Here is a 13,963-nt window from a genome sequence, read left to right as displayed (position 1 = left end):
TCAGAAACTGCAAGATATAATAGAAGTTGCTTTGGCTTGGACAGTAGTGGCGCTGATACCAAATATTGCTTTAGCTGTTGCAAGGCTTCCTCTGATTCGGCCGACCATTCGAAGTCCTTGGACTTGCGAAGAATGCTAAAGAAATTGTGGCATTGGTCGGACGATCGAGAGATGAATCTGCTGAGGGCCGCTACTCTTCTGGTCAGTTTCTGGACATCTTTCCTGCTTCTTGGTGATGGGATATTGAGAACCGATCGAATTTGGTCTGGATTTGCTTCTATCCCCCTCTGAGTCACCATGTATCCAAGGAACTTTCTGGCCGACACTCCAAAAGAGCACTTGGTTGGGTTAGCTTCATGTTGTACTTTCGAAGTACTTCAAACGCCTCTCGCATGTGCTCGAGATGGTATTTGGCTCTCAAGGATTTTACTAGCATGTCATCGATGTAAACGTCCATTGTTTTGCCCAGCATAGTAGCAAGCATTTTGTTGACCAACCTTTGGTATGTCGATCCTGCGTTCTTCAAACCAAAAGGCATAACTTTATAACAGAAAATACCTCTTTCAGTGATAAATGAGGTCTTCTCCTGGTCGTCCGGATGCATGAGAATTTGGTTGTAGCCCGAGAAGGCGTCCATAAAGCTGAGGAGTTCATGACCAGCAGTAGAATCAACTAGCATATCGATGTACGAGAGAGGGAAAGGATCCTTTCGACATGCTTACTTCAAATCAGTGAAGTCGATGCAGACACTCCATTTTCCGTTCTTCTTTTTAACCACAACTACGTTCGCCAACCAATCCGGATATTGGACTTCACTATCGGAGCCTGTGTCAATAAGCTTCTGGACTTCCTCGTTGATAATATGGTTGCGCTCGGGAGCAAACTTTCTTCTTTTCTGCCTGACAGGCTCGTGATCTGGATCAACCTAGAGTCGATGCATAGCAACCTCTGGATCTATTCCAACCATGTCGGTGTGCGACCATGCGAAGCAATCATGATTCTCCGTGAGAAACTCAATCAGTTTTGTCCGGATATCATACTCAAGTCGTGCGCCGATTTGTACTTTGTGATCTGGGTGGTCTGGATGGATCTGTATGTCATCCAACTCTTCCATGTCTGGCGTACCTCGATCGACTGGAGCAACTTGGTCTATCGAGGACGTCAGGTCCTGTAATTGCTACAAGTCACTTGTCTTGCCTTTCAAGGCATTAGTGTAGTAGTTTCGGGAAGCAAGCTGCTCTCCCCTAATCTCCTTGACCCCCCCATTTGGTAGGGAAGCATATCAGTTGATGGTATGTGGAAGGTACTGCTTTCATTTCGTGGATCCATGGTCGACCGAGTATAATGTTGTACGGGGATGCTTTATTCAACACGATAAAGTTTGTGTTCAGATTCATTCCCTCTGTGTACACTGGCAACGCAATTTCTCCCAAGCTATAAACCTGCTCTCCGCTGAACCCCAGGAGTATGGTCGACCGACCAACTATATGAGCTTCGTCGATTTCCATTGCCTTAAGACAGCTTAGGAAAAAGACAAAAAGACGTTCGTCGAGCTGCCATTGTCAATTAAGACACATTTAATCGTATAATTTGTGACTAGAATAGAGATTACCATAGCATCATGATGCGGATTGAGTAATTGTGTAGCTTCGTCGTCGATGAAACTTATCATTTGGCCAAACGGCAGAGTGATTGGATCAGTCGAGCGAAGGAGTGGGTTGACAGCTTTGTGGGCATTCTTCTTTGCAGCTGAATGCGATATGCCACTGATCTCAGATCCTCCAATAATAACTCCAACCGACCCCTTTGGTTTGGGGTGAGCTGGTGGGGTCAGCTCTAGTTCCTTCCTTCTGGCCATGGTTTCTTTCCCTTTTTCAGTTAGCACATCCTTGAGATGTCCACGATTCAACAGTTCAATAACTTCATCATGTAAGCGCCAGCAATCTCGAGTAGTGTGGCCGTGGTCTTGGTGGAAATCACACCATTTTGATGAGTCCCTTCGATCGACCGGGGACCTCATTTTGCTGGGCCACTGCACTTTGTTCCCCAAGCTTTTGAGAGTGGAGATCATTTCGGCCGGTTCAATAATAAACGCGTATTCTGATTTCTGAAAGCCGGATGAAGCTGATCGAGATCGTTCTTATTGTCGTTGATCGTGGTGCGATCGTTCCGACCCACATGGTCGACGATCTGGGCTACGGTCTCTTATGACTCCGTGATTTTTGGTTTTCCTTCCGACCGAAGACAGAGGCTGGTTGCTCTCATCCTCGTCCTATTTCACTTGGGCCCACGCTCGAGCTAGCACATTTTCCATATTGGTGCACGGGAATTTCGTCAACTCCTTGTAGAGTTCGTCGGAGGGTGACAGAACTTTCCTGAAAGCTGTGACGGCTGTTTCCATATTGCAACTAGGGGATCAACACTTTTTTCGCTAAGAAGCGGTCGATATACGAACGAAGCGACTCGTCCAGCCCATGCTTGATTTTGTAGAGGTCGTCTGAAGCTTTTGGCAGCCTTCTGTTGCTAGTGAATTGTTCAATAAAGAGATCTGTTAATTGAGCGAACGAATTGACAGACGCGTTCAGGAGATTGATGAACCACTGTAGGGTCGGTCCGGTAAGGCAACAGCCGAAGGCTTTACACATGCACGCTTCGCGCGATTCCCTTGACACCGTGAGGGTGAGCATCCTTTGTCTATATTGAGCCATATGGTCGTCCGGATCACTAGTTCCATCGAAAGAGCGCATGTTGGGAAGAAGGAATTTTTTCGGCATCTCCACCATTGCGATGCGATCGGTGAATGGGGAGTCGGAGTAACTATCAGGTAAGCTTTTCTGGATCGGCACTGGTACTCCAGGAAGTCGTCGGATAAACGTCTCGACTTCAGTCAGCCTCTGAGCGTCGGTTAACCTCTCCGAGGAGTAGGACAATCCGGCACTGGTAGTGATGGTAGGATAAATTGGTGGGGGCGGAGGAAGCCCGTGGAAGGTGTTAGATTGCTCCTCGACGGACAGAGGGAGTTGCGGGATATGGAGTGATTGAGAGCGCGGCTGACAAGAAGTCTCAGCTGGATTGGGAGTTTCGAGTGACTGCATCGAGCCGATGTTGAGGGGAACCTGTGAGGTCAGGCGTGGCGTGGAAAGATGAACCATCAGCTGCTCAACCTTACTCCTTAGAGCGATGTTTTCCTCCCGGACTGAGGCATTCTCAGCCCTTGCAGCAGCCTTGTCTTCCGCCATTTGAGCCTTCAACGCAGCCAGTTGGGTGGCAAAATCGTATGATTCGTCTGAAGACATTGTCAAGCAATGAGTCGACCGAAATATTTGATCTAGCCGAATGATTGTCAAGGCCCCATGGTGGGCGTCAAATTGTAGACGCTAAAATCTACAATCAATTTGTTGTCGTCGATCGAGGCCTATGACAAACCTGCAAGATCAAAGAAGGTTGACCGTCAAACTTGGACACCGGTCTGGTGTCGGTCGAACAAGCTCCGACGGTCAAGTTAGTCAACGGTGGGAGATATTTAAGTGAGAAAAGTGAAAGACTTCTAGAGAGAGAGAGAGATAGATAACAGGTAGTTAAGAGAGCCAATGAGGAGGACTCCTCTATTTATAGTGTTTCCCACTCACGTGGTCAGCACGTGTTGACCGTACGGACGAGCTTCCTTGTTGGGCCGCGTTTGGGCCCGTGGCCCATTCTGATACATACAAGATATCGTGGCCTTTAGATGGCTTTGCACCCAATATGGATATGGGCCTTGGGCTTTATCCAATATTTGGGCCAGACAGGCCGTCAGATGCATATCTGGACTTGGGATAACCAGGGCCCACGCCAGACCTCAGATCGTGTACTCAAATATGTTAGGACCAACGGTTTTTGGCCCATACATATATACATACACACCATATATATATACACACACACAGACACACCATATATAGATGAACATATTGTACATAGACACACACCTGATATACATATACAAACCCATATGAACACATATATATGCAGAGACCCATGCATACACAAAATACAGGAGCACAAATACAGGAGACTGAGTCTCAAATATAAGATCCCAAGTTGTTTATCATCAAATGAGATCGAAGAAATGGAAACAGGTTGATGTGAACAACATGCAACATGAACAGATCCAAAAAGAAATCAATATAGGCATACAAATACACAAGCAAGAGCATACGAACACTATAAACAGAAGCCAAAGCTGGACCAGCAGCATGAACATATAGAACAAATAATACATGAAACCCGAGAAATTCTAGAGAATCAGGGAAACCGGAAAAATCAAGGAAACCAAGTTGCAGAGTATGAATCAAAGATAAAGTCAGAGAGATATGGAGATACAATGATGTTTGCCGATTATTACCTTCTCAGAGAAATGGGATATGAAAAACGTCTTTGCTCTCTATGTTGTAGCGGCTAAGTCTCCTCCAAGAACACTTCCTTCTGTTCCCTTTTCTTCCTTGCTCTCCCCTTTTCTCTCGCACGAAAACCTCTCTCTTTCTCCTTTTTCTCTTGATCCCCCCTCTAATTTGTGCAGCTCTCCGGTATATGACCTTTTTCTCCCTTTTATCTCTACTGCCACTCTTACATCTTTTCTCCTTTCCCACACGCCTCCTCTCTTTTTTTCTGCCAAAATCTCATCTCTCTTACACCTTTTCTCTTCTTACACGTTACCTCCTTTTTGATTTGCTCATGTGCAGCCGCCCTCTCCTGCCACACGAGATCTCCTTTTTGATTTCTTTTCCTGTACGACTGCCCTCTTACCAAGAGCCTCTAAACCCCCTAACATGTCCCCTCAACTTTAAACCATACTTTCCTTTTTATACCCCTGCCACCACACGTTTTCTCCTCTTTTATTTCATTTTTCAATTCATTATATATATATATATTATTTTTTTTAATTTTTATAGTGTGTTAGCGCACACTATCACCTTTTTCTTTTTTCCTTTTTGTTTTCATAATTGGGATTCTATTTTCCTTGTCTCAATGATATCTTCGATTTCATTTTTTTTTTTATTATTATTTTGGCCGGACGAAAATCGGTTACTACAGCTGCCCCCCTTTGTATGTCTTTTATGAAATAAAAGGCAAACAAAGGTGTAGTTAGCCGAGTTTCGTGCAAGAAGAATGAGGAAAGGTGCTCGGGATCACTGTAGCCATTCCCGGCTTGGCTTATGGTGCTCGGGATCATTTGGAGGCATTCCCGGCTTGGCTGAAAAAAGTGCTTGGGATCACTGTAGCCATTCCCAGCTTCGCTAAAAAAAGTGCTTGGGATCACTGTAGCCATTCCCAGCTTGGCTCAAAAAGTGTTTGGGATCACTGTAGCCATTCCCAGCTTGGCTCAAATCTGTGCTCGGGATCATTTGGAGTCATTCCCGGCTTGGCTTATAGTGCTTGGGATCATTTGGAGCCATTCCCAGCTTGGCTGATGGTGCTCGGGATCATTTGGAGCCATTCCCGGCATGGCTAATGATCTGTGCTCGGGATCATTGGGGCCATTCCCAGCTTGGCCAAAGATTGGATGGAATCCCACTTGGAGTGGGTTTGGTAATTTGAAAGAAAAGTGTGCACGGGATCATAGGGCCATGCCCGGCTTGGCCAAAGATTTTCGTTTGAGAAAAAGTGCTCGGGATCACTGTAGCCATTCCCGGCTTGGCTGAAAATGATTTTTGTTTGTTTTGAGAAAAGGTGCTCGGGATCACTGGAGCCATTCCCGGCTTGGCTGAAAATGATTTTTTGTTTCGAGAAAAGGTGCTCGGGATCACTGGAGCCATTCTTGGCTTGGCTGAAATTGATTTTTGATTTTTATTTTTGATTGTTTGATTTTTTTTTTAGAAAAGGTGCGCGGGATCATTGTAGCCATTCCCGGCTTGGCAGAAAATGATTTTTTTTTCTTTTTCAAGATGATATACGGGAGTTTTTGTAATCTCACCTGAATAGAAAGATGTTTCGAGTAAGTGATATGCTTTGATTTGAGAAAAATGACTATGTCCAAGCTGTACCCTCTGCATAAACCTGTCATAATACAAAAAGGACACCATATGCAACAATGATGCATGTAATGTCCTATTTTGTTCAAATATGGATGTCTCATTAATGAGTGAATGCATGTTCTCTCAAGGCTTTGCCATCCTCAAGCACGCGTACAGTTGCGAATTGCTAGACCAAATCTGCTTCCTTGTAGGGTTTGACTTTCTGACTCTGAATTTTCAATGCATCTTCTCTATTCTGATTAGTAAAGGCCCTTACTCGTTCTGAAACAAGCTCTTGAGCTATCACCTTTCCTTTTCCTTGCTTTTTCCATACTCAACTCTTTTTCGAAATTTGCATGTGTGCACACTTCCAATTTGAAGACTGTTAGTTCATCTAAGTTTTCATTGTTCATTGTGTTATATGTGCCTTAGGGATACGATCTTCTCTTTCTTGCTAATGCTTACCTCGACTACAGGTTCTTCATTCAGATCCTTTCTAGTTTAGGATGCCAAGATCCTATCAAATTCCTGTCAAGAGTAATGTCCTAATGCATTCTTCATATTTTCTGTCAAAACTTTGTCAGCGATAAATTCAATAGTATAGCCATGTACGTCAATTACTGAATGCAAATGATAAACTTTTTGGAGTATGGAATGAGAATTGAATTGGAATATGGAAAAAGATGTCACTAGTGACAAAACTACAGAAATGAATTTCTTCCACATTGTTATTGAAAATGATGGGTGACAATCGAAAAACCCTTAGATGAAGATATGTGCAAGAATGTAGAGAAGTCAAAGGAAGAAACGACCAACCGAGCTTCTCCAAGATGAAATATGTTATAATTCAAAGATTCCACCAAAACTGCCCCAATTTTGGTGTGCACCCAATTAACAATGATCAAATCTGACTTGTATGAGGCTGTCTCTGAGCCCTCCATTTCTGTCAACAAATTCCACATTCTGCTTAACAAACTAACACCTTCGCGAGGTGACAACATAAAGTGCGCACCAAAACCTGCCCCAGTTTTAGGTGCATGCCCAAATAACTGTCCTCCAATCTGGTATTTACGAAGTCGATTTTGCACTCCCCACCAACGTCAATGTGAGACAAGTTAACAACCAACAGACTCATGTTTCAACCATCCTTCTTCAAACAATCTGAAACCAGAACTTGCAGCCAGATTTAAAGCACCCGTGAGGGTTTTCACTTCAGTAAAATTTTCTTTGTCCCTAATTTTTGCCTAAAGCGCCCTTTCAGGTTTTCACTCTAGCGGGTTTTTTTTTTCTTGCCTAGAGCGCCCTTTCGGGTTTTCACTCTAGCTTCTTTTTCTTCTTTTTTTATGCATAATACCGTCTGAGAACATCGGCATTTACTGGGTGAGGCAAATCATCGCCATCCATCTTTGTCAAAATTGCGGCTCCACCAGAGAATGCTTTCTTTACCACATATGGTCCCTCATAGGTGGGAGTCCATTTTCCACGGTGATCTTTTTGAGGTGGCTGAATCATCTTTAGTACTAAATCCCCTTCTCTAAAACGAGGACGCACCCTCTTGTGATGTGCTCTTATCGTTCGTCTTTGATAAAGTTGTCCTCTGCAAAGTGCCCCCAATCTTCTCTCCTCAATAAAGTTCAGATGTTCGTACCGAGTTCAGACCTACTCAATCTCCTCCAAATTGGTCTCCACCACTACTCTTAGCGAGGGAATTTCTACTTCAATGGGAAGAACCACCTCTGTCCCGTATACTAAAGCGAAAGGACTTTCACCAGTGGATGTACGCACCAAAGTCCGGTACCTATATAAAGCAAAAGGAAGCTTTTCATGCCAATCTTTGTAATTCTCTATCATCTTCTGAATAATCTTCTTGATATTTTTGTTAGCTGCCTCAACAGCCCCATTCATCTTGGGACGATAAGGGGATGAATTATGATGCTTGTTCTTGAACTGCTCGCATAAATCATTCACTACCTTGCTGTCGAAATTCGTTCCATTGTCAGTAATGATCCTTTCAGGAACCCCATAACGACATACAATATCTTTTCTCAAAAATTGGGATATAACGTTACTTGTCACTTTGGCGTAAGAATTTGCTTCCACCCACTTTGTAAAATAATCAATTGCAACCAGAATGAAGCGATGTCCGTTGGAAGCTTTGGGCTCAATAGGGCCAATAACATCAATACCCCACATCGAAAAAGGCCAAGGTGCTGCTAATACCCGTAGAGGATTTACTGGCACATGAGTTTTATCAGCATAAATCTGGCATTTATGGCATCTGATCGCATAGCTAATACAATCTCTTTCCATGGTAAGCCAATAGTAGCCTGCTTGCAATAATTTCCTTGCCATTGAATACCCACTTGAATGAGTACCACATATTCCTTCATGAATCTCTTCCATAATCTGCTTGGCTCTATCCGTATCTACACATCGAAGAAGTACGAATCCCAAGCTTCTCTTATATAATACATTCTTATCCAAGAAAAAGGAGCTTGAGAGCCTTCGGATGGTGCGTTTCTCATTATCTGAGGCCTCTGGAGGATATTCTCCTTTCTTCAAATACTACTTCACATCATAATACCAGGGTTTACCATCAGGTTTTGCGACTACATTCAAACAATGTGCTTGCATTTCACGCTTCTTAATCTTGATAACCTCCACTTCTCCTTGAGGGTCCAAATCAAACATGGCTGCCAGAGTGGCCAAAGCATCTGCCATCTGGTTTTCTTCTCTAGGAATATGATCAAATTCCACACAATCGAAAAACTTAATCAACTCCTTGATATGCTGATAATATGGGACTAACTTGACATCCCTGGTTTCCCATTCGTCACACAACTACCTGATCACCAATTGAGAGTCGCCATAAACCTGAAGCTTCTTAATCCCAACATCAATAGCAGCTTGAATTCCCATGGCACAGGCCTTATACTCTGACACATTGTTAGTACAGTCAAAATAAAGCTTAGCAGTAAACGGGGTAACTTTGCCTTCTGGAGAAATAAGCACAACCCTAATCCCATTACTAATGATATTAGAAGCAGCATCAAACAACATGACCCATCTATCCATATCTTTCCGACTCTCCATCTCTAAGGACAAGATTTCTTCATCTGGGAACCCTGGCAACGGCGCCAAAAACTTGATAGCAATTTTCGATCGCTTAAAATAAGCAAACAAAAATCCCAAATTAAATTACTCGCAAGCGCACAAGTCCGTAGTAGAATAAATTACGCAAGTACGAGGTCGTACCACAAGGATTAACTATTCAACGCAATTAATCATTGTACTTATTGAAATAATTCAGAATGATGATTGTTTGTGATTTCAAAAAGCATAGAAAATAAGAAAATCGTAACTTGTCAAGCTGGGTTGTAAACAATGTGATGAAAGCACTAGGATGATGAATCCATCTTAATAATCCTCTCTAGTTGTTTCTCACCTTACTCTTAATTCACTCAATTGATGTCGTTGACAGATTCACTAAGACGTGAACTACCTATGGTATCTAGGCTAGTTCGTTTATCTTAACATGCAACTTGGTTATGGTATCTAACTCAAATATGACCATGCAAGACGTCCTTAAGTGCAAGAATCCCTTAATATGCCATGTAAACCCTAGGAGTATGGTATCTACCCTGAGTGTTTCCAATTTCTAATCACTAGAAGCTGCTCTCAAATCCCGTATGGTATCTACGTGAATTTGCAACAGATTACTTATTTGAAAACCTAGTTGGTGATCAGTCATCTATGCATTCAAACAGTATAACATGGTGATTAAAAATCCAACATCAAAAGAGTAATTAAGAATAAAAGCAATAACAACTAGAGTATCATATTAAAATTTCATCATGCCCTAGCAAACGTATTTAGTTACACATCACCATAGAAGAAAACTCAAGGAAAAACATGAAAAGTCTAAGATTGCACCAAGGTAGAACTGCCGGCTGTCGTCAAAGAAGTCCTCCAAAAATCCCTGTCTCTTTGTTTCTACAAAAATCCCCCTTAAATATCTTTTCTCCCCGTTACCGACCTTCTAAGAAATTCTTCCATCAACTTTAGTTTCCTTACTAACAACAGCTAATGGGAGATCTCAATCCTTCATTCAACGAGATTGGTAACAGCTGTTTTTTTTATTTCCAATTTTGATCATGTTTCATTAATTGGAAAAATCCCTAAAAATATGCAATTTGACGCTTGACATCCTGGCTTTCCAAAGCTATATCCCGTGCCTTTAACAAAAATCTGAGGAATCTTCTAGACCCAATTCTTTGCGGGCAGCACAGTCTTGGTGATTTTGCACTTCAGCTCAACTTTTCTTCAAAATCTGAGTTAATTGGTTGCACGAAAATTTCTGAAAATATTCTCCAAGAAACTTCAAGGTCTTCACTTTGTTTTCCAATTGACGGTTCTTCAAAATACTCCACATTGGCTGTTTTTCACCAAAAACCATCCAATTGCTCCAAAAAGCTGAAAATGCGAAAAACAAAGTATTAAGCCCTTTTTAAAACTAATTTCCCAGCAAAGACATGTTTAAAAGGTATTAAAAATGTAAGAAAATATGAGCTTATCAAATACCCCCAAACTTAATTCTTGCTAGTCCTCGAGCAAAGAAAGTAAATCAAACAAATAAAAAAAAATATAAAAAAAACCTAACTCACTTTCGTAGGAATCACGGTTGCATTCAGCGTATGCAACAAGCCTTTAAACCCCTAGGTGCCCCTAGTGGACGAGTTATAGTCTCGTGAGGGTTTACTAGAACGACACCCACAAAAATTTTTCCTTTCCCTTTCCACAATTCATCATGATGTCTTCAACAAAACATCAATAGAAGAAAATTCAGAACTGTGCACACACAACTAAATTCAGAGTTTGAACTCCACACATCACAGTGCAGCCACTTCAACCAATTGCTTACATCATCTATTCCATTAGTTTCTTTGTGTATTTCTATGCACGGATCACACATGAATGTTTGACTTCCAATTGATCATAACACAAGTATTGCAGTATCACAAGAATCATTGGAACCATCAAGTGAAATACCAAGGCATATATTTTTTTTCTTTTTCACTTTTTTTTTTCAATTTTTTTTCATTTTTTTCCTCATGACTTGTGCAATGCTAAACCTCATTAAGCTTTCTAATTGACCCATGTAACGAGCTTTCAACCAATGACTCCCAACCACTTGGCTTAGGGCATTAGGTGTAGAGACACCCCTACGAGTTTAATGACTCGAGTCAAAAAGGCTACGAGGCTTCGCTTGTCATGCAATTATTCATCTCAGTCTCTCTACCTTTTTACGCGAAACTCACTGCTTGCTAGGCAAGAGGCCCGGTTACTCAGTAGAAAAAACCAAAGACAAACACACAATTATTTTGCATATACTTATTGATTTTTCTTTTCTTTTCTGTTTTTTTTTTTTTTCTTTTTCATGCCAAGGTATCTAACTCAACAAATTCCAACTCCTCTTAAAACACTAGCAACATTCATGATTAATCTCAAATGGCATACCCCACAAACATGTGTAATGTGCAAGTATAATTGTTAACTAAAAAGAATAGATGAAGCAAGACCCAGCCTAAAGGGACCTAGATGTGATGGTGTGTTCCCAACTTTCATTTATTTGAGTGCTCACAGAACTAAATAACTTCAAATCTGTAAAGAGAAGACACATGATGTTATGCAGAATTTTTTTTTTTTTTTTTAAACAGGTTATCCACCCCCACACCTAAACCGTGCATTGTCCGCAATGAACCATAACAGAATCGCAAACAAAACGGAATGTAAAAGGAGGAATGGTACAACCTGACGCCAACAATGTAGGGATGCAGGTGAAAAAAAACTCAATCGTTGCCCGAGCGATTATTCACATTCCTAAGTTCTTGCAGTCGGGCGAGAATGGTTTGCTGGTTCCGGAGAATCTGTTGTTGCCCTTCTTCTAAAGCCTTGAGTCGCGTGAGAATGTCACTCACATAAGGTGGAAAATCTGGTACAGGGGCATTAGTGTGTGGAGCAGCTGGTATGGTATTCTCCTCGGCCACTGGATCAGGTTCTCGAGCGGATCGCATATGTATTATGCTGGATTTGAATTGGGACTCCTCGAACAGAATGGGCTCATAATCTTGGACTGGAGTAGGAGTCGGCAGTGACACTCCCAAATGGACAAGTAATCTGGTTATCAATAGAGGGAAATAAAGTTCACCTTTCTCGGTTGTTTTCATTCGAGCAACCTTGTTGTGAATTTTGTGAATACTGTCAAGGTAAACTTCACCAATATTGAACCAAATGTCTTTGTAGATGTAGTACAAGATAGATAGGTACGGTTGATGACGCTCCTGCCCATGACCAATGGGACAAAGATTATGGCGAAGTAAAGTATCCATGAGCCACATGTCTGGAGGCAAGTGAGCTCGCCTGCTACCCAATCCATTCTTCGTACGGCGACCCCCACACATGTCTTGGATCATCTCTTCAGTGGAAACTTCACGTGGAGGGCCAAAGCCAGTCTTGCGAGAATATTCAGGTAGTACCCCTAAACAGAGGCAAATGTCTTTCGCAGTGAATTGCACCTCCTTGCCGCTTATGCGCACCATATAGCGATCAAATGCCGTATCCTGATTTCCAGCTTGTGGTAATTTTGTGAATGTCTGATAAAATGTGCGCACTAAACGAGGATAGACAAGACATTGGCCATATGGGTCTGGTTCGCTGAGAAAGTTCATCCCATGTGTAAGTAAAAAGCGTAGGGCCCAGCGGCCTTCGTCCATTTGTAGAATTGCTGGGTCAATCGTCAACTCGGGGATGATTTCTGCATTGTGGAAGGAAGATTTGGTAGATTTTCCAGTAGGAGAGGTCGGCTGCTGTGGTGGGGCTGAAGGTGCAGTGACATTCCGACGTCGTTTGGACATAGTACCTAAAAAAAAAAATTACGTCCATTACTATCACTAATTAATCAGTTGAAGCAAGTGACAAATAACATGAAATGTGCTGGCACACACAAACATCATAATCAACACAATGTATGACCCACAACATAACTTTGTTTCTTATTGGCATTTCTACGAACACATTATGGGCATACAAACACTGGCCAACTCTGCTGCACAAAATAGGAGTAGGGTCCCACCAATATGATCCATGCAGTGATGCAAGCAGGTACTTATTCTCTGATTAGTCATAAAGTCGGAACACATGGAACCATGACTTTCTTCAACCGAGCCGATACAACCAGTGCTTACGGTAAGGCAGCATGAAGGTATGATACTGGTTTGTGATAATGGAATTACAACTAGATCGGAGAGGAAAGTGGCACATACCTGAACGAAGAGTGAACTTCTAGCAAAGAAAATGACAAGCGAAACTCATGGCAAGGTAAAGACTCTTAAGTCGGAGGAGTGCCCGGGCTGTGAAAGACTAAGGGTGTTGTGTGTGTAATAATGTTTAACTTGACTTAATTTAAACCCATCGACAACCTTATTGTGAATGTATAGCTCGAGCTATGTGTACATTATATTACCACGTCCAAAAAGTGACTCGAGCTACTTGTTGTAGTGGACTCAGTACCACAAGTAATACCCAATACCTTACACTTCCATAGACTCGCCTTAGGACCAGTGCAAAGAAAAACCTGCAACACCCCAAATTGAACATGTCAGGTCTCTAAAAAAAAACTACAATAATAAAATAGAATACAAATAAAAATAAATTAAAAATAGAGGAAAGAAATTGGGTTGCCTCCCAAAAGCGCTGGTTTTATAGTCCACAGCCGGACTCTGATAATGAGACTAAGTGGAATCAGCTGGCTTACTCAAGTAGAGTGAGGTCTTTTCTGCATCAAAAATTCCTGGGGTTTCAAGATACGGCTTCAAACGATGGCCGTTAACTTTGAAGATTGTCCCGTCCTTTACATTCTGAATTTCAACAGCTCCATGAGGTAATACCTGCACAACAAGAAAAGGGCCATA

The sequence above is a fragment of the Tripterygium wilfordii genome, chromosome 17 (genome assembly GCF_013401445.1).
Source record: "Tripterygium wilfordii isolate XIE 37 chromosome 17, ASM1340144v1, whole genome shotgun sequence".
NCBI classification, from domain to species: domain Eukaryota; kingdom Viridiplantae; phylum Streptophyta; class Magnoliopsida; order Celastrales; family Celastraceae; genus Tripterygium; species Tripterygium wilfordii.
Note: the sequence above shows the minus strand (reverse complement) of the source record.